Here is a 23,139-nt window from a genome sequence, read left to right on the forward strand (position 1 = left end):
CATGCATGTTAAAGTTTAAGTAGACCAGTTCTCAAACTTGGTGGCAGAGTGCAATAACCCTAAGAGTTATTAAAAAGTTCTGATGCCTGGCTTCCCCTTGCAGAGATTCTGATTCAATTGGTATGGGGTCTGGCTTAAGCATCAGGATTTGTACAAAGCTCCCTAGGTCATTCTTATGTACAGAAAACTTTGAGAATCACTGGTCAAGGAGAGTGGAAGGGTAAATAGACCAGGGTAGTGGTCCTCAATCTTTGGTGTATATCACCCCCCAAATAAAGCAGTAAAGCAATACAGAGGGCCAGGCTGCTGAAGTAGGATAGACCCTGTGCCCTTGTATGTGCCAAGTTTCCCAGCTGGCTCTGACAAACACCAACATTTAACAGCCACTGGACCAGGAAACCATATATAATTATCGGCAGCTTTCAGGGCCTCTGAAGTTTTTGGGGATCTCCCTTGGGTTCTGTTTTTTATGACTTAGAACACTGATACAAGCGTCTGTGTGGTTATTGTATTACCTTCCTATTTTATCACCTAATATGTATCTAGAACTGATTCTTCCAGGGATTAAATCATGCCCTGATTGTTTGCTAGCCTAGTACTGCTAAGAACATTTTTTATACGGGATCTTTAAGGAAAAAAAAAAATTCAAAGATTTAAAATTTTGTATTATTTTTATCAAATATTCTATCCCCCGTTTAATTCTGTGTTATATACAATCAGCACGAGCTTAGTTTTTCCCCAATAACATCCATACTTTGTCCTATGAAACATACATGCCATTCTGTAGACAAGTTTGTAAACTTTGAGCAGTAGAAGCCTTAGCACCCCAGCGTATCTGGGAAGAGGCTCAGATACAATTGTCTTTGCCCCATTTGCTCTCTCTGACACCTCTGGCTCTCTTCCCTGCTCCTCAAAGCTGCAGTATCTGAGCTTCCTTACAAGATTGAAGATGAGTACTTGGAAATAAACAAACCTAGCTTCCACAGTGTTTGGATCAATAGGCCTTTTAAAATGTTTGAGCAATTCTCTCCAAAGGAGGTAGAGAGGGGCAGCAGCCATGCTGGGCAGAATTCTGAAAATAAGGTTTGTGTTTTTCACACTCCCTTGCCCTCCACTCCACCTGTGACCCCCTCTGTCTCCCAACAAGCACACAGTGCCCTTGAGCTGCCCTCTGGTTGCTTGGTGTTCCCCCACTGGAACTCTTCTACCAGGCCCGCCCTCTAAAATTTTTTCCCACATCTCTCAGGGATTTGAGTATCTGATAGATTTAGATTTAGATTCATACATGTTAATAGTACATTAATAGACGACCATATTATTTTAGGTTCTTTTTATTGCACACATGGAAAAACTGGTTGTGACTAGCTTAAACAAAAAAAAAATTTAATGAAAGAAAAATGAATGGGAGGGAGAGGTGTCTCAGAGAATTTAAGAAAGAATCGCATCACTTAGCCCTGGGAAATGCAAGAAACAGGGCAGGAAGTGTACTTGAATCTTACCCAAGGGGCTGACATTAAAGTGACTCATCTCCATGGCTGTGTTGGAGTTGGTTCATAGTGGCTTGGGAAAACCAGTTGTTAAATTTGCTGGAGTTTTGCAAACCAAATGATATTACATTAGTACTTTGAAATTGGCCATGATGTATTTACACCAAGGAAATTGGCAGATGCTACAAAAAGCATTACCAGCATATTACCACTCAGCTCTAACTTTGTTCCAAACTTCAAATTCCAAAGAGCTGTATTGGAATGATGCAGTTGATGTGTCCATTTCTGTGTTAATTATGTATGGCCAGGAGAACAGGTTTATGATATACAGACATAGCAAACTGTATATCAATGATGCCCTCAGGAAAGGGGATCTTTATGAACTGGGCAGCCACCCAAGGGCTTTCTGCACAGTTGCTATCACTTTGCAGATAATATATTCGCTTCTTAAACAGGCTTAAGCAATTAAGAAGTTAGGAAATAGGACATGTGCCCTCACTGGGAGAGAATTTATGTACCTATCCATGACTGTGATGAATGCTACAGCCACTCCAGTGGGTCACAACTGACTGCACATTGTAATCACCTGAGACCTTTAAAAATAGACCAATTCCTGGGCCCCATCAGACCAATTCCGCTTTAACTGAGTGTCAGTATGTTTTAAAACACCTAAGCTGGTGATTATAGTTAACAGTATTGTTTTGTATGTTTGAAAGTCGCTAAAAGTAGATCTTGTGTTCTCATAGCAAGAAAAATAAATTTGTAACTATACATGGTGATGGATGTTAACTAAATCATTTCACAATACATACATGTATCAAAGCACTATCTTCTGCACCTAAAACTAATACAATATTACATGTCAATTATATCTCAATTAAAAAAAAGAAGAAGAAAGCATCTCATATAATTCCAATTGCAGCCAGGATTGAGAACAACTGAGGTTATGAGCTGACATCATTAAGGGCCTTAGGGAAGTAAAATCTTTACATGATTGTCACTTGCTGCTAAATCAGAACTGTTATCTATAGACTTTTACACCACAACATATGGCAGACTTAAATTTTACTTGATGTCACAGATTCTGAAATGGTTCCTGATTCATTGCGGAACAGGGGGAAAGAGTGAAAATAAAGCAATTGACATGCCCTCCAGGGTCAGGAACAACCTCACTCCCTGAGGAGTGAGAAAGAGTATAATTTGGGGCTGATAAACTGAAAAGTGATGGGTCTAGGAACTTGACAATGAGGTGTCAGGCACACTGCTGGGGTTAATAAATCACATAGTCCCTATATATGGATTTTTAAAGTTTTGAGGCAGATAGTACAGATCAGGGAGTTTTCACTATTGGAAAGATAGGGGTTTTAGGAATGCCTAAAAGCAGCATTTACTCAATTATTGATTCCACTCTTTCTTTCATCCAGCGATTATTTATAGAGCAAATATTATATGCAAGATGCTGCATTAGACCCTGGTAAAAGTAGCATCTGATCCTGCTGAGTTTCCATTTTAGCAGAAGAAGCAAGAAATAAACAAATCGTTACACAATTAAGCATTTAATTACAAATGTAAACGATGTTATGAAAGAAAATGACAGATTTTATGAAACCATGAGCAGAAAGATCTGAGACCTGAGACCTATTCTGGGAAGTCAGGTAAGGTCAGGGGAGCCTTCTGGAAGTGATGTTTGTGCTAAGATCTGAATATTTGTGGGATTTTTAAGGAAAGTTGAGAATGGAGATTGTTTCTAGAAGGTAAAATGGCCTGTGGAAAGGGCTGTTTGGCTGAAAGGGGGTAATGTATATGAAGAACTGAATTCTTTCAGTCCAGTGAATCTGTTGGGCAGGAGTAAGGGCGAAAATAAGACTGGTGAAGAAGGCTGGAAAATGATAATGCAGGGCCACATAGACCATGTTGATATACATTCCAAAGGTAATGAAAAACAATGAAAGGGTTTTAAGAATAATGTTGTATAATAAAGGATTTGGCGGGTCTTTGTCCCTGGTTCTTGGGAGATAACCTCTAAATCCTTGGGCTTCCATGATTAATAGGACTGTCCTCATTATTCATGGTGGACCCCTTGGACCACACCCCCATTTATGCTAATGTGATGACTCAGGATAGGGGCTGATCACACCAGAAAGACCAACCATGCGACTAGAGATTTGAGACTTGGAGCCACATGATATTAGCCTAATATTTGGGGAGAGGCATGGGGCTGGAGATTGACTTCAATCAGCCAGTGACCACATCTATCATGCCTAGGTAATAAGACTCTAAAAAAAGCTCTGGATGCCCAAAGCTCGGGTAAGTTTTCTGGTTGGTGATACATATCAGTATGCCCAATGGTGAAATATCCTGAGGACACAGAAGCTTTGCATTGGGAACCTCTCAGACCTTGCCCCTGTGTCTCTTCATTTGGCTGTTCCCATGCATCCTTTGCAATAAAACTGTAATCTTAAGTATAGTGCTTTCCTGAGTTCTGTGAGTCACTCTAGAAATTATAAAAACTGAGGGGTTATGGGAACCCTTGAATTTGTAGACAGTTGGTCAGAAGTATGGGTGGCAGGGAATCCCCAAGCTTGTGACTGATGTCTGAAGTGAGGGAAGTCCCATGGGAGGTTACATCCTTAACCTGTGAATTGAGCACTAACTCTAGCTAGTCACTATACCAATTGCATTGCAGATAGGGGTGTGTGTGTGTGTGTGTGTGTGTGTGTGTGTATTGTGGCAAGTGGTTTACTCAATTCTTCCATGTTGCTATTTTGGGCTCAAACTTAGTTCTGTCACTTTCTCTTAGAAACCTTTCCAACTCTTCAAGGCAGCTCCTTATTGTACTAGTGTTCCCAAAGTCTTTCATTCTTTTCTTCGTTCTGATGTTTATCCAATGTATGAAAAATATTGGTTCACACGGCTCATTTGACTGAGAGCTACTTGAGGGCAGGGAGCTTGTCAGATCCTCAGGTCCCATCCTAGGCCCTGAATGAATGAATGTTAAGGTGGAGGCAATACAGGCAAAGTCCTGCTCATTGAACTTGAGTAGTTTTTATGGCTTCTTACATGACTTGAAGCTGTTGTCCTGGATGGACTTTGGGAGGAAATATCTGGATAGCAGTAAGGAAGTAAAACTATAAAACTGGGCAACTTTATGCCACAATAAAAGAATAAAAAGAATTCAATAATTTGAATAAACAATTCAGATTGCAAGGCAAGAACTGCTATATTATTAACATTCACAGCTCACTATTAGTCTACCAGTGGTCTTAAGTGTTTTGCTGCTTTGCCTAATAATTTCGAAAAACTATGTACCCTCCCAACATTTAAAACATTTAAATTTATATCTAAATTTTAAATATTTAAAATACTTAGATACTTTCAGTAGTTGAAAGTGATGTAATTTCTGGTATGTTGTAAATATTGACATCTACAACCCTAATATTACATTTTAAAATTTGTCCAGTGGAATATGAATATCACAAGAATTTGATACTTATCATATCTATAGTAAAAAGATGAACATCTTCTTTTTTAATAGTTCAAAATTTCTCCTTCCTCCCCACTTCACTTATTCTCCAGAATTTTAACCTAATATATTTTGTGATTGACAGTATTTACCCAATCATGATCTTCTGAAACAAAAATATGTATATAAATGGAAATGTAAATGAAAATTTAATTTCCAGTAATCTTAAAATTTAAGTATGTTTTAAATCTCTAGTTTTCATTATCTAGTATGTTTTAAATCTCTAGTTTTCATTATTACAATCATTATTGGTACACAGTTGATCAAAACAACATAAATATTGACAATTTTTGGACAACTGACAAAACAAAATTTGACGATTAAATTATTTAACATTAGGCATTTATTAAGGAGATGAATGAGTCTTACTTTTCAAACAATGCATCATCTGTGTATGACTATTGCTAGAATGAATCAGGGTTCAGTTTTATTCCTACTTTAGATTATTTTTCATTTAAGTGCTGAGAAACTTTGCTCATGTAAGTTAGTTGAGAATGTAATGAGTTTTGTTCTGGTAATGTCACTCAATTCTTTGAACTCCTTGCCACTTACATGCCAAAAATCACACAGCGATCTATCATTAAGAAGTATTTAAAATTATCTATTAGTTAGTTATTCCTTTAATTTTGTTGAAAGCAAAGATCTTGAAGTCATTTAGAAATGAAAAAGGATTTGTTACCCAGTCATTAGAGGCATTCATTTTCTCAATATCAACAAAAATATTTCACATTTTTCTTTATTTGCATCATGGAGGTTTTCTTAACCTAGGAATTACATCATAGTAAGATTAGCCACGGCGAGAGTTTGGCCTGTCTTTGTAAAGTAAAGCAAAGGTGGAAAGGAGATCTTGTATGAACTCTAAATCTCGGGAAGTTCTCAGATACTGTTGAGATATGTAAGAAGTTGGGGTTCTGGGCACTGATCCCCTGAGAGCCACCTGTCTGCCTGGGTATCCCTTGTGTAGTCCTTGTATTCTCAGAGGCCTGATTAATCCTTTTGAAGGCCCTGACCTAGCTGATGAGGTTTGTGGTAACTAATGGTGATGGGTCTTCCTTACCGCTACTGCTGCTTTGGGAGGATTTAATATTTTTACAACTGTCATAGTGCAGTTTAAAACATGGTTATACAGGAAAAGAGCACACTATAAACTTCGACTTTAAAATCATATACATAGAGATACCAAATAAGAAAATAATTAGCAATAAAATTTTTTAAAGCACCTGGTTTCTTTTTTTACATGATTTCATACTAATAAAATGGAAAATCTTTTTATTGTTAAAAGATATATGGTAGGAAATTCTGACCATAGGATTAGTATTTGAGCTTCTATCTGACTTTCATTTGTGTTTTTCAAGATCCCTGTAGTGATTCATACCATTTAATGGGGGAAAAGTCCTGTCCTCAGTGCCCTCAGGGAATTTGACAGGTCCCTGAGGACCCCATAATGTGGCAAGAATCACTCAACAAGCACCAAAGCAGTTGCAAAGCAGCTTTTGTAATAACCTACTTGGCAACTCCAGTTACCTTTGAGCCTTCTGGGATAGTCAACAGAAGGGTTTTGCCTTTCTCAACAGGCAATGTCATAATTTTACCTTAAGTCACAGACAATCCATAGTGTTACCTTTTTCACTGATATCAAAGCAAACTTCTTAACCACCTGGACACTCCTAACAGCTTCACAGTATTCCTTAAGATCTGGAAGTGTTCAATATACAGCAATTAATAAAAGCCCCTATTCCAGTGGTTCCAAACTGGTTGTATGCTTAAGAATCATGTGGGGTGCTTCTTTAACATGTAAATTTAAAAGTTTGGGAGGAATAAATTAGGAGTTTGGGATAAACAGATACACACTACTATATATAAAATAGATAAACAACAAGGACCTACTGTGTAGCACAGGGAACTATATTCAATACCTTGTAATAACCAATAATGGAAAAGAATCCAAAAACTGAATCATTTTCCTGTACATGTGAAACTAACACAACATTGTAAATCAACTATACGTCAAAGTAAATAAATAAACAAACAAACAAATAAATAAATAAAAAGTCCCTAAATCAAACTTTGATTCAGTTGATTTGAAAAACTACATATTACTAGGTAATTATTATCTCATGTTTCTTGGCATTATCAGCCTTGTATCTCAAAGCAAAATATTAGATAGAAAAGGGCCTTCATTAGATGACTTATACAGTGTGGGTTAAACACAATGCAGCAATGCTTGAGTAATAACAGTGAAAAAGAAAAAATTACTCCTTCACACAGCATTAAGCACTTCCAGTGATCACATCTCCAGGTCTATTCTCAATGTTTTGTGATGTTTTTACATCTTAATTGGAGTATAATTCCTTTACAATGGTGTGTTAGTTTCTGCTTTATAACAAAGTGAATCAGTTATACATATACATATGTTCCCATATCTCTTCCCTCTTCCGTCTCCCTCCCTCCCACCCTCCCTATCCCACCCCTTTAGGTGGTCAGAAAGCACCGAGCTAATCTCCCTGTGCTACATGGCTGCTTCCCACTACCTATCTATTTTATATTTGGTAGTGTATATATGTCCATGCCACTGTCTCACTTTGTCCCAGTTTACCCTTCCCCCTCCCCATATCCTCAAGTCCATTCATGACCATATGTGCGTGGGTTTATCTCTGGGCTTTCTATCCTGTTCCATTGATTTATCTTTCTGTTTTTGTGCCAGTACCATACTGTCTTGATTACTGTAGCTTTGTAGTATAGTCTGAAGTCAGGGAGCCTGATTCCTCCAGCTCCCTTTTTCTTTCTCAAGATTGCTTTAGCTATTCGGGGTCTTTTGTGTTTCCATACAAATTGTGAAATTTTTTTTCTAGTTCTGTGAAAAATGCCAGTGGTAGTTTGATAGGGATTGCATTGGATCTGTAGATTGCTTTGGGTAGTAGAGTCATTTTCACAATGTTGATTCTTCCAATCCACAAACATGGTATATCTCTCCATCTATTTGTATCATCTTTAATTTCTTTCATCAGTGTCTTATAATTTTCTGCATACAGGTGTTTTGTCTCCTTAGGTAGGTTTATGTCTAAGTATTTATTCTTCTTGTTGCAATGGTAAATGGAAATGTTTCCTTAATTTCTCCTTCAGATTTTTCATCATTAGTGTATAAGAATGCTAGAGATTTCTGTGCATTAATTTTTTGTCCTGCTACTTTACCAAATTCATTGATTAGCTCTAGTAGTTTTCTGGTAGCATCTTTAGGATTCTCTATGTATAGTATCATGTCCTCTGTAAACAGTGACAGCTTTACTTCTTCTTTTCCGATTTGGATTCCTTTTATTTCCTTTTCTTCTCTGATTGCTGTGGCTAAAACTTCCAAAACTATGTTGAATAAGAGGGGTGAGAGTGCGCAACCTTGTCTTGTTCCTGATCTTAGTGGAAATGGTTTCAGTTTTTCACCATTGAGGATGATGTTGGCTGTCGGTTTGTCATATATGGCCTTTACTGTGTTGAGGAAAGTTCCCTCTATGCCTACTTTCTGCAGGGTTTTTATCATAAATGGGTGTTGAATTTTGTCAGAAGCTTTCTGTGCATCTATTGAGATGATCATATGGTTTTTCTCCTTCAATTTGTTAATATGGTGTATCACGTTGATTGATTTGCATATATTGAAGAATCCTTGCATTCCTGGGATAAACCCCACTTGATCATGGTGTATGATCCGTTTAATGTGCTGTTGGATTCTGTTTGCTAGTATTTTGTTGAGGATTTTTGCATCTATGTCCATCAGTGATATTGGCCTATAGTTTTCTTTCTTTGTGACATCTTTGTCTGGTTTTGGTATCAGGGTGATGTTGGCCTCGTAGAATGAGTTTGGGGATGTTCCTCCCTCTGCTATATTTTGGAAGAGTTTGAGAAGGATAGGTGTTAGCTCTTCTCTAAATGTTTGATAGAATTTGCCTGTGAAGTCATCTGGTCCTGGGCTTTTGTTTGTTGGAAGATTTTTAATCACAGTTTCAATTTCAGTGCTTGTGATTGGTCTGTTCATATTTTCTATTTCTTCCTGATTCAGTCTTGGCAGGTTGTGCATTTCTAAGAATTTGTCCATTTTATTGGCATATGTCTTCTTTGGAGAAATGTCTATTTAGGTCTTCTGCCCATTTTTGGATTGGGTTATTTGTTTTTCATATTGAGCTGTATGAGCTCCTTGTATATTTTGGAGGTTAATCCCTTGTTGGTTGCATCGTTTGCAAATATTTTCTCGCATTTTGTAGGTTGTCTTTTTATTTTGCTTATGGTTTCCTTTGTTGTGCAAAAGATTTTAAGTTTAATTAGGTCCCATTTGTTTATTTTTGGTTTTATTTCAATTACTCTAGGAGGTGAATCCAAAAAGATATTGCTGCAATTTATGTCAAAGAGTGTCCTGCTTATATTTTCCTCTAGGAGATTTATAGTATCCAATCTTACATTTAGGTCTTTAATCCATTTTGAGTTTATTTTTGTGTATGGTGTGAGAGAATGTTCTAAGTTTATTCTTTTACATGTAGCTGTCCAGTTTTCCCAGCACCACTTATTGAAGAGACTGTCTTTTCTCCATTGTATAGTCTTGCCTCCTTTGTCATAGATTAATTAACCATAAGTGTGCTGGTTTATTTCTGGATTTCTATCCTGTTCCATTGAATTATATTTCTGCTTTTGTGCCAGTACCATACTGTTGTGATGACTGTGGCTTTGTAGTACAGTCTGAAGTCAGGGAGCCTGATTCCTCCAGCTCTGTTTTTCTTTCTCAAGATTACTTTGGCTATTCAGGGGCTTTTGTGTTTCCATATGAATTTAAAAATTTTTTGTTCTAGTTCTATGAAAAATACCATTGGTAATTTGATAGGAATTGCACTGAATCTGTAGATTGACTTGGGTAGTATAGTCATTTTGACAATATTGTTCCTTCCAATCCAAGAACATGGTATATCTTTCCATTTGTTTGTATGATCTTTGATTTCTTTCATCAGCATCTTACAGTTTTCAGAGTACAGTTCTTTACCTCTTTAGGTAGGTTTATTCGTAGGTATTTTATTCTTTTTGATGTGATGGTAAATGGGACTGTTTTCTTAATTTCTCTTTCCAATCTTTTGTTGTTAGTGTATAGAAATGCAAGAGATTTCTGTGTATTAATTTTGTATCCTGCAACTTTACTGAATTCATTGATGAGCTCTAGTAGTTTTCTGGTAGTGTCTTCAGGATTTTCTATGTATAGTATCATGTCATCTGCAAACAGTGAGAGTTTCATTTCTTCTTTCCAATTTAGATTCCTTTATTTCTTTTTCTTCTCTGATTGCTGTGGCTAGGACTTCCAAAACTATGTTGAGTATAAAAGTGGTAAGAGTGAGCATCCTTGTCTTGTTCTTGATCTTAGAGGAAATGCTTTCAGCTGTTCACTGTTGAGCATGATGTTAGCTGTGGATTTGTCATGTATGCCTTTATTATGTGGAGGTAGATTCTCTCTATGTCCACTTTCTGGAAAGTTTTTTTTATTATTATAAATGGATGTTGAATTTTATCCAATGCTTTTTCTGCATCTATTGAGATGATCATATGATTATTATTCTTCAATTTGTTAATGTGGTGTATCACATTGATTTGCAGATATTGAAAAATCCTTGCATCCCTGAGATAAATCCCAGTTGATCATGGTGTATGATCCTTTTAATTTATTGTTGGATTTGGTTTGCTAGTATTTTGTTGAGGATTTTTTGCATCTATATTCATCAGTGATATTGGCCTATAATTTTCTTTTTTTGTGGTATCTTTGTCTGGTTTTGGTATCAGGATGAGGGTGGCCTCATAGAATGAATTTGAAAGTGTTCCTTCCTTTGCAATTTTTTGGAATAATTTCAGAAGGATAGGTGTTAACTTTTCTCTAAATATTTGGTAGAATTCACCTGTGAAGCCATCTGATCCTGGACTTTTGTTTGTTGGGAGTTTTTAATTCACAGATTCAATTTCAGTATCTGTAATTTGTCTGTTCATTTTTCTATTTCTTCCTGGTTCAGTCTTGGGAGCTTGTACCATTTTAAGAATTTGTCCATTTCTTCTAGATTGTCCATTTTATCATATAGTGGCCTGTAGTAGTCTCTTATGGTCCTTTGTATGGTGTGCATTGTAACTTCTCCTTTTTCATTTCTAATTTTATTGATTCGAGTCCTCCCCCTTTTTTTCTTGATGATTCTGGCTAAAGATTTATCAATTTTATCTTTTTAAAGAACGAGCTTTTGGTTTCATTGATTTTCTGCTGTTTTCTTCATCTCTGTTTCATTTATTTCTGTTCTTATCTTTATGATTTCTTTCCTTCTACTAACTTTGGCTTTTGTTTATTCTTCTTTCTCTAGATGCTTTAGGTATAAGGTTAGATGGTTTATTTGAGATTTTTCTTGTTTCCTGAGGCAAGCTTGTATTGCTACAAACTGCTCTCTTAGAACAGCTTTTGCTGAGTCCCACAGGTTTTGATCATCATGTTTTCATTTTCATTTGTCTCTAGGTATGTTTTGATTTTCTCTTTGATTTCTTCTGTGATCCATTGGTTCTTTAGTAACATATTGTTTAGCTTGCATGTGTTCGTATTTTTTACAGTTTTTTTTTCTTGTAGTTGATTTCTAATCTCATAGTGTTGTGGTCAGAAAAGATGCTTGATATGATTTCTAGTTTCTTAAATTTACTGAGGCTTGCTTTGTGGCCCAGCATGTGATCTATTCTGGGGAATGTTCTATGTGCACTGGAAAAAAATGTCTATTCTGCTGCTTTGGGATGGAACATTCTATATGTATCAGTTAAGTCCATCTAGTCTAATGTGTCATTTAAGGCCTGTGTTTCCTTACTGATTTTCTGTCTGAATGATCTGTCCATTGATGTAAGTGGGGTATTAAAATTCTCCACTATTACTGTGTTACCGTCAATTTTTCCTTTTATATCTGTTAACATTTGCCTTTGTTTGTAGCATTTAATCTGTTTACATTTAAAGTAATCATCAATATGTGTGTTCTTATTGCCATTTTGTCAATTGTTTTGGATTTGTAGGTCTTTTTTCTTCCTTTCCTCTTTTTTTCTCTTCTCTTGTGATTTGATAACTATTTTTAATGTTGTGTTTGGATTTCTTTTTCTTTTTTGTATGTATATCTATTATAGATTTTTGGTTTGTGGTTACCATGAGGTTTTGAGTTAGCAGTCTATATAAGTATATGATTGTTTTAAGTTGCTGATATCTTAATTCCAAGGAGGAATATGCCAAGACACATAGTAATCACATTGTTAAAAATTAAAGACAAAGAGAAAATATTAAAAGCAATGAGAGAAAAGCAAGAAATAACATAGAGGGGAATCCCCAAGGTTATCAGCTGATTTTTCAGTAGAAACTCTGCAGGCCAGAAGGGAGTGGCATGATATACTTAAACTGATGAAAGGAAAAAACTTACAACCAAGAATACTTTACCCATCAAGGCTCTTGTTCAGATTTCACAGAGAAATCAAAAATTTTACAGACAAGCAAAAGCTAAATGAATTAAGCACCACCACACCAGCCTTACAGCAAATGCTAAACTTCTCTAGGCAGAAGAGAAAAGGCCACGACTATAAAAAAGAAAATTACACAGTGGGATAGCTCACCAGTAAAGGCAAACATACAGTAAAGGTAGAAAATCATACACATACAAATATGATATTAAAACCAGTAATCATGAGAGGAGGAGAGTACAAATGCAGGATATTTGAAATGCATTTGAAGTTAAGAGATAAAGCAACTCTTTATTCATTCTGTGAAGCTATATCTACAATTTTAAGTCTCAGTTTTTTATTTCGAGTTACTTGGGGCTGCCCTGTTATTAACTTCACTCCAAACCATAAGAATTTTGCTACAATCAGCAATGAATCATGACTACTGCATTATGTTGGAAATGTCCTGTTTTATTTACATATACAAAGACAAAAATGTATGGACAGGAAAAAACAGAAGACACATAGAGGACTTACCTGGGAAAGAGAAAATCCTGTCAAAGAATTTGCATGCCATTTTCTTATGCAAGGTGAAGCCAGGAGTTATGTGACCAAATTCCACTTATTTTGATGTCTTCTCAATCCCTAAAGTAGTGGCCTGCATATAGTAGGCCCTGAATGAACCAACATTTTGAATTGACTTTATAGTGGAGAACACATAGATTCTTCAAAGCATATATTTTTATCTTACCACTGTCACCATCAATGACAAAAAATAGCCCCATACACAGAACCCTTTTGATCTCAGTAAACAAAGCTACATTTCCAAAATAACTTATTGAGGAATATTTATGTCATCAAAGCATACAACACTGAAATCTTATACTTCTGATGCTTAGGATCCCATTCACTGGAGAAATATGATGGGACATAAAGAGATTTCAGTTGGACAAAAGCAGTCCTAAAAAATGTTACCTTTGGCAGATTGAATAATGCAATCACTAATCTTAACTTCTGTCTAAATATTTATTGGTCCAAACAAAAGCTTATCAGACTAAAGGAATAATGAATCTAATTCAAGCAGTATGCAAGAGTATTTATATAAAGAAACCTGAAATGTAAAATATTTTTAGCATATTCTCCCTTTGAATGTACAAAGTTATCTGCTATTTATAGTACATTTTCAGAGACTAAATGCATTTAACAAATGCTGTCCATTTTTACAAATATGATATAAATATTTTTATGTGTAAAAATTATAAAATGACACAGCTGGAAAGGAGCTGCAAATAATTTCCACAGATTCTTTAATTTTATACTTTTCTCATTTAAGAGGAAGACTGTAGAGATATTTGTGAAATAATCTGAGCACAGAATCCTTCTATATTTTTACATTTTTTCTCAGTCTTTTGCAATTGTTGTATGCGCATCCAACTCTGCTCAACTTTATTAAAACCTTCCAAAAGATTCAACTTGGTATTCATAGATGCAACAACTTTCTTTTTCCACCCACTGGTTTCATAACATTTTATTAACTTAAGTAACCACATTAAGAACACATAACATAAACAGGTTTGGAACAAACACAACTGAATCCTGGCCAGCATTCCCCTAATCAGGGTTCTCAGGTACACGAGGAGCTAAGTTTGCTGTGATATCAGTCAGCATATTTTCCAGAGGGAATAGAGAGCTTGGGTTAACCTAGTGAATCCATTTTTATACCCAATTATTATTGTGAAATCGGTATGTTAGGTGGGACTTGCTGAAGCGAGCTCTCCCCAACATTCCGGCACAGTCAGGCTCACTCCATGGAGCTGGCACTTTCCCATCTCTTGGGTAAAATCACGGGCAGGCTCCATAGTTTCCTCTGATTATTCACAGATAATAAAAGGTTCTAATTACTTTTATCTCCAAATACTCTCACTGCAGTAGTCAATAAGAACAGTTTAATTTAAAAAACAGAAACAAAAACAAAAAAACAGAACCTCATTGGCAGCTTAAGCTCTCCTCAGCCCCAGCTTGATCCCACTCCAGGAGACAAGTCTGTATGGGAAAGGAGGTGGGCATAGGCTAGCTGCCTCTCTACTTCTTTATGTCTTCTACCCCTGCTAAGCCTGGATTCCGGAGGAAGCAATAACAGCATTTCCCTGACAAGACAAATGCTATTCCAAGGACTGTTGGGAGAGAAAGGGGCTCACTAGGCTATATCTGACTGATGTAGTTTGAGAGATGCTGTAAGTTCCCACTTTGGGATGGGCCCCTAGGGGACTGCAGCCCAAGAGTATTGATAAATCTTGAAGGAAGTAGCCATTGCACAAACTGTAGACTGGCCTTATAATCAACAAAAGGGACATACTCTTTGCCCTTCCAGAGTAAATCTGTGTGCCTAAGATATATTTGAAGGATCAAGAAGGTTGTCTCTGGAGAGAACATGACTAATATGGCTGAAACTTCCTGCACCAGTGATAAGCACTACCCTGAATTTTATGTTTGTTCCCTTGCTTTTAAGTTTGACTACATTATATATTCCTAAACAACATGTTGTTAATTTTGCTTGCTTTAGAATTTTATATGATTAGTATCACACCATATATAATCTCCTGCTACATGTTTTTTTTGCTGAATATTATATTCATGAGATTTATCCATATTGATGCATGCAGCAATAGTTTATTTTTACTGCTCTATATTGTTCAATTATATGAATATCTCATCTTGTTCATGAACACTTGGATTGTTTCCAGTTTTTAGTCATCACCACACTGCAGTGAATTTCCTGTGCATGTCCCCTGGTACATATTGCTACAGTTTTCTGAAGTTACATACCTGGATGGGGGTGGAGGAATCATAGGGTCTGCACATCTTCTTTTCTAGAGAACATTTAGGGCCTAGGATGATATTATGTTCCTCCAGAGAGGATTTTAATTTCCTTCTATCCAGTGCCAGAATCGACATCCAATTTCAGGGCCTCCTTGAGGACCTGGAGCTGGTCTGCAGTCTTGTGCTATGGCTACTTTCCTTCCAAGTTTATCCTTATTCCTGGGATGCAGCCTCCTAGGGTCTCATCCTACAGTGAGATAGGATTTCCCAGGGTCCCCACCTCTGGATGTCCCCAGACTCCAACTTTTTCAAAATTTCTTTCAAAGTGATCCCAAATGTCCTTCTTCATCATCTTGTTAGCTCTTTGATGCATTTGATAAGATTCCTTTTAAAAGCTGTCAAGCTTTTTTAGTTATCATTGGGAGAATTGATCTACTTTACCTAGTCTGTCATTAACAGATATTCCACACTTTCAACCTTACTGAATTTTATTGGCATTAACTATAATGCCAATTTGCTGTCCAGATGTGTTTTATATACTCACTAATGGTAAACAGCATTTCCACTGATGAAAGGGATTTACTTTCCCATGTGTACCATCTTGTACTCTTTTCCTTCTGTGCTCTGGGCATATATTACTTATTCAAAAAATACATATAAAAATCGTGAAAAATAAAAAGAGTGAATCATCATTAATTTAGAAGGCAGTTTGCCCTCAAGGAAACTAAACCACATGTTGCAACTTCTTAACCCTGCTTCCTAGTGTTTAATTTAATATTGAGCTGATTATTATGCCAGCCAGGAAATTTTTTTAATAGACAAAGATGGCTGTGTTCACAGAATCTAAAATGGTTAGTGTTGCTGGATTAGAATGTATCAAAAGATCACAGTGATGGGAAAAATTCAATCAGGAACTCTTAATGTATATCAGAAAAATTACTAGTTCATTTGTTGCTATGGAGAAAATGATGTTTTCAATTCCTGTCCCATTAAGGGAATTCTTGGATTTAGTAAAATTCAAAACATGTCAGCATGCCAGTAGTACTAATGCTGTAGGATGCAATGTTTTAAAGAAACTCATACTGAATTTTGAAAATCCTTTGTATTTTATTTAATGTAAAAAAAAAACAACAACAAGGAATTTCATATTAGGGCAATAATATCTGTTCACGTGTATAAGTTATTTGGGATGAGATCCCAGGGAACTGCAGAGTTTGTTTAAAGCCATGAAAAAGTAGAATTAAAATGTCATGAAGAAGAATACTAAGTTAATTTTGATTGCCAATGAGTGAGTAATTTCTTAAAATCTAGATTATTTTGAAGGTTATTGGCCTTTCCCTCCCAGGTGTCTAGAGGTGCTGAAATGTAACATATTCAAAACTAGGACAGATTCCCATTCATACAGGATGATGTCAGTATGACTCTCCTCTCACACAGAAGGATGGCTTTGAAAGTCTCTTGCCCTCTCTTTACCCTGATGATTCTGTAATTACGATCCAAATGACCCTTCAAAAATTGTAAGTGCACCACTGTATTGGGTATGTGGTACCCAGTTACTGCTTAATTGGAGAATCTGCCTGTAATGAATAAACATTTTTTAAATGAATTACTAAGGTCATCAACTCTCATTTTCTCCTAATACATATTTATTTTTTTATAAATTTATTTATTTATTTTTGGCTGCATTGGGTTTTCATTGCTGTGTGTGGGCTTTCTCTACTTGTGGTGAGTGCGGCTACTCTTCGTTGTGGTGTGTGGGCTTTTCATTGCAGTGGCTTCTCTTTGTTGGGGAGCATGGGCTCTAGGTGTTCAGGCTTCAATAATTGCGGCTTGTGGGCTCTAGAGCGCAGGCTCAGTAGTTGTGGTGCACGGGCTCAGTTGCTCTGTGGCATGCAGGATCTTCCTGGACCAGGGCTTGAACCCGTGTCCCCTGCATTGGTAGGTGGATTCTTAGCCACTGTGCCACCAGGGAAGTCCCTCCTAATACATATTTAAATAAGTAATATTTATAATTGAGAATTTAATATTGAAAAGACTAACACATGATAAGTATCCAATAAATGTTTGTATTATTATTATCACTAATATACATTTATACTGAATCTAGACCCTTTTATATTCTTAGTAATCCATTTGAATTAGTTTCTTATAAACGTTTTAAATGTATCAATATTTATATTGTAGTTATAATTAAAATGTAATGATCCATAAAAGACATATAAATTAGATCATCTCAATAGATGCAAAAAAAAAAAAAAGTGTTTGACAAAATACAGCATCATTTTATGACAAAAACCCTCAGCAAGTTTGGTATGGAAGGAACATACAATACTTCAGTATAATTAAAGCCACATATAACAAACCCATGTCATACTCAATGGCTCAATAGTGAAAAGTTGAAAGCTGTTCCTCTAAGATCAGGAATAAGGCAAGGGTGCCCACTCTCACCAGTCTTATTCAACATAGTACTGGAAATCTGAGCTAGAGAAATCAGGCAAGATAAAGAAATAAAAGACATCCAAATTGGAAAGGAAGAACTAAAATTGTTTTTACAGATGAAATGACCTTATATATAGAAAAGATTAAAGACTCCACCAAAAAACTGTTAGAACTAATGAATGAGCTTAGTAAAGTTGCAGGATATAAAATCAACATACAGCAGTCATTGTGTTCTATACACTAGCAAATAAATACATGAAAAATAAAGAAAGAAAGCAATCCCCTTCACAATAACATCAAAAAGAATAAAATACTTAGGAGTAAATTTAACCAAGGAAGTGAAAGATGTGTAAACTGAAAACTATAAGACTTTGATGAAAGTAATTGAAAAATAAACAAATAGAAATATATTTTATGTTCATGGATTGGAAGAGTTAATATTGTTAAAATGTCCAGACTACCCAGAGCCACCTATAAATTCAATAAATCCCTATCAAAATTCCCATGACATTTTTCACAGAAGTAGAACAAAACAATCCTCAAATTTGTATGAAACCTCAAAAGACCTGAAATAGCCAAGGCAATCCAGAAAAAAGAAGAACAAAGCTGGAGGTGTCACACTTCCTGATTTCAAACTATATTACCAAGCTATAGTAATCAAAACAGTATGGTACTGGCATAAAAATAGACACATAGACCAATGGAACAGAATCAAGAGCCCAGAAATAAATCCCCACATATATGACCAACTAATATTTTACAAGAGAATCAAGAGTACTCAATGGTGAAAGAATAGTCTGTTCAGTAAATGGTGTTGGAAAAACTGGGTCATCACATGCAGAAAAGTGAAATTGGACTACTATCTTACATCATTCACAAAAATTAACTCAAGGTGGATTAAAGATTTAAAGGTAAGACCAGAAACAGCAGAAGAAAGTCTACTGTTCAAGAAACCAGAAACTCCTAGAAGAAAACATAGGAAAAAAGCTCCTTGACATGGGTCTTGGGAATGATTTTTTTTTAATGTGACACCAAAGCACAAGCAACAAAAGCAAAAATCAATAATTGGGACTACATCAAGTAAAAAGCTTCTGCAAATCAAAAGAAACAATTAACAAAATGAAGAGGCAACCTATAGAATGGAAAAAAAATTTGCAAACCATATACCTGATAAGGGGTTAATATCCAAAAGATATAAAATACTCACACAACTCAATAATGACGACAACAAGACAATCTGATTATAAAAATGAACAGAAGAACTGCACTGACATTTTTCCAAAAAAGACATGCAGATGGCCAACATGTACATGAAAAGATGCCCAATACCACTAATGTTGACTTGAAACAAATAGACTGCCAAATATTTCTCCAGCAAAGATGGGTTTATTCTGTATTCTCGGAGAATTGCAATTCAGTGTCTGTAATCATGGCGAGACACAGAATTGTGATTATAGTTAACAGTACTGTATGATATACTTGAAAGTTGCTACAAGAGTACTAATCTTAAATGTTTTCATTACAAAAACAAAATAGTAATTATGTGATGAGATGGAAGTGTTAGCCGATATTGTGGTGGTAATCATTTTTTTTAATATATAAATTGATCACACCAACATGTTATACACCTTAACTTACACAAATTCATATGTCAATTATATCTCAATAATAAAAAATATCCATAAATTAAAGACTTGACCCTGTTATAGATAGAAAATAAAAAATTACCTGGGATTAGACATCACAAAAGGCAGGAGACATCGTGTCTATTTTCAATGGTTCTGTTCTTTGTGTGTTTAATAGAAAATTTTTACTTTTATATAAATGCTAGGAGAATTTCAGGCTAAAATTTAAAATAATTTACAAGTTGAGCATGGTTCATTTCTAATAGGCTTAATTTATCACAGTAGCTTTAAATAGGTTAGTCTGTGAATGAAAAAGTCTTACTTGGAAAATAATTATGAAACCTAATAAAGTTGACTTTAAATTGGCCCAGTAGAAAAAAAATAATGGTTACTGTTTCAGAACCCACTACTCTTCTATTACCCTCATGGCGTTTCAACCAATACAGGGGTCTCAGTGTTCTTCAGATAAGCATTTGAGAAGCTCAGTTTTTTTCAGGGGGTGAGTAACATGCAGGGGAGAGAAGGCAGGGGAAAACGTGAGGTGGAGGGGAAAAGTGAAATGAAAACTACTATTAAAAGATGAAAAGTAGCCAATTCCAGAAAACGTTTTTATATTTTTATTCCTTAAACAGAGGGAAGCATTTCAGTTTTATTTTTAACTTCTTTAGTCACTTGTCTTCTATCGCCAATTGACTTTTAAAAAGATATGAAAGAACACTTATCCCTTGCGGCCATGAATTAAGGGACTCACTAGAACTACTCCAAGTCTGCAGTTTCATCCAGTACTATCTATCCCTGCCTCTGCTTTATTAAAATCCAAGCAAAAACACAGGAAAGATCTATTTTGGAAGGTGTGAATTAGAGCTGGGTTAGAGGGAGGTCTCACATCCCAAAATGCTTGATGCAATTTTAAATGTTAACATTGTGACACTAGTTTTTTTATTCTATCCCCTCCCCTCTTCAAACTGCCTCATAAATACCATGGCTGTTTGAGCCTTGTGGGAATAGAGGCAGGGATTATTTTTATAGCTACACCCTGTACCAATAAGTATATCTAATAAACATTTCTATAACCAATTTGTTTCAACTTCAGGGTATAGTTTTCTCTACAGTTAGAGAAATTGACCTATCTCTAATGGCCAATTAATCTTAAAATCAGGGTGAGAAAATTAAGGGGATGTGGTGAGCCAGAGGTCCTCCTGGAGAAGAAAAACCACACATTCAAGGCAGGGGTCAAAAATTTCAGATACTTTCAAGGGTCCAGTGGGTAATAGGAATATGTGAAACTACTGCAGTAAAATTGTTAGGAAATGATGTGCTGGCCAACAGGAGACTGCATAGCCAATTCACATGATTAGAAACACCCTGCTGGCTGAACTGAGTGGCTACACTTACTCCACCACAATTCCCATTTGGGATCCTTCTTTTAAAGAGGTCCTATACAAAAGGGATTAAAAGGAATAGGATTTATTTGACTGGCGTAAAGATCCTTGAGTTTTATTTACTTCTTTTTGATTTTCCTAAATAGATATTAAAAAATAAACAACACTTAGGGAAAAGCCAGGCCAGTGAATAGACAGGAGCAATTAGCAATTTATTTGAAGTTTCCTAAAGATCTCCCTGCTTAAACTCTCTTTCTTACTGGTTTGCCACAGCACCTAGTGGATTCTTAACATCATTAGGCTCAATGCAGCCGCATTGAGGGAGTGGGGCAAGTAGGGTAGGATGTCAGTTTCTCCCAGGAGCTTCAAGAGCACAAACATGACTTTGGCAGATATTTAGCTGTAATGTAGTTGACAGCCTACAGCAAGGTCATGAGAAAGGTGAAAAGGGGTCAGGATTTTGTGGAGCATTTCAAAAGAAATTCAAATCTCCAGCCCACCATGAACACCAAGAGCATTACAGCGCAGGAGGTATGAGGGCTGGGAATGAAGGAAAGCCAGGTGGCTGGTGGTAGGGAATACATGACATATCAAATAACTAAACTAATGTTATTGAGCATCTATTCTATGTCATATGCTGTGTTTGGTGCTGGGAATATGAAGATCAATAAGCTATGGCTCCATCCAGCAGGTAAGACAGACTTGGAGCTAACTATACAATATTTCATCAACTCTGTGACTCACATTTTTTCATATTTAAAATGCCTTTGAAATTAATGGCATCTCACAATTTTCTTGGCAGTGGTTTTTTACATCCTACTAGAGTGGTAGATAAAATAACTGTGGGTGTTATAACAGAAGAAATACAGTAAATAGATTGTGACATATTACCACCAGGTAGGAAGAACAATAGTTAAACTATATTGTGTAGATAATAGTGAACTATTGAAAGCTTTTAAGCAGGGGAATAACATTGAAATCTCTCTATTCATTCTTCCCTTCCTCTTGCTTTCTCTCTTATTCAATAAACATTTATGAAGCACATTCTATAGGCCAAGCTCTCTGTTAGATCCCAGGAATTCAATGGCGAAAAAGAGACATAACCATTAATCAATTGTATCTAATTGACATTTATAGAATAACTCATCCAACGGCAGCAGAATACACATTCTTCTCCAGCTCACATGGAATATTTGACAAGATAGACCACAGTCTGGGCCATAAAACATACCTTACCAAATTTAGAAGAATAAATGTCATACAAAGTAGGCTTCAGAACACAATGGGATTAAACTAGAAATTAAAAACAGAAAGATAGCTGAAAATCCCCAAATATTTGAAGACCAAATAACCCACTTCCAAATAACATATAAGTCAAAGAAGACGTCTCAAGAGAAACTTAAAAGTATTTTGACCTAAATGAAATGAAAATACAGCCTATGAAAATTTGTGGAATGCAGTGAAAACAGTGCTTAGAAAAAAAAGAGACATAAGTTCTAGCCTCATGGAATTTACAAGCTAGCTGAAGAGACTGAGCAAAGACTAAGGAAATAGAAAACACTTGTGTGTGTGTTTATTGAAGTATAATTGATTTACAAGGTTGTGTTAATTTCTGCTGTACAGCAAAGTGATTCAATTCTACATATATATATCTTCTTTTTAAAACAATATTCTTTTTTTAAGTTAATTTTAATTGGAGTATAGTTGATTTACAATGTTATGTTAGTTTCTGCTGCACGGCAAAGTGAATCAGTTATACATATACATATACCCAGTCTTATTTAGATTCTATTCCCATATAGGTCATTACAGAATATTGAGTAGAGTTCCCTGTGCTATGCAGTAGGTTCTTATTAGAAAAAATGTTCTTTTCCATTATGGTTTATCATAGGATACTGAATATGGTATCCTATAATACTATAGGACCTTGTTGTTTATTCATTGCATATATAATAGCTTATATCTGCTAACCCCAACCTCCCATTCCATTCCTCCCCCAACCCCCTCCCCCTTGGCAACCACAAGTCTGTTCTCTATGTCTGTGAGTCTGTTTCTGTTTTGTAGATAGTTTCATTTGTGTCATATTTTAGATTCCACAAATAAATGATATCATATGGCAATTGTTTTTCTCTTTCTGACTTACTTCACTTAGTGTGATAATCTATAGTTGCATCTATATTGCTGCAAATGGCATTATTTTGTTCTTCTTTATGGCTGATTAGTATTCCATTGTATACATGTCCACATCTTCCTTATTGATTCATCTGTCAGTGGACATTTAGGTTGTTTCCATGTCTTGGCTATTGTGAGTAGTGCTGCTATGAACATAAGCGTGCATGTACCTATTTTGGATTAGAGTTTTGTCTGGATATATGCCCAGGAGTGGGATTGCTGGATCATATGGT

Source organism: Aethalodelphis obliquidens, unplaced genomic scaffold (genome assembly GCF_003676395.1).
Source record: "Aethalodelphis obliquidens isolate GAN/ISIS:26980383/991018 unplaced genomic scaffold, ASM367639v1 scaffold4, whole genome shotgun sequence".
Lineage (NCBI taxonomy): Eukaryota > Metazoa > Chordata > Mammalia > Artiodactyla > Delphinidae > Aethalodelphis > Aethalodelphis obliquidens.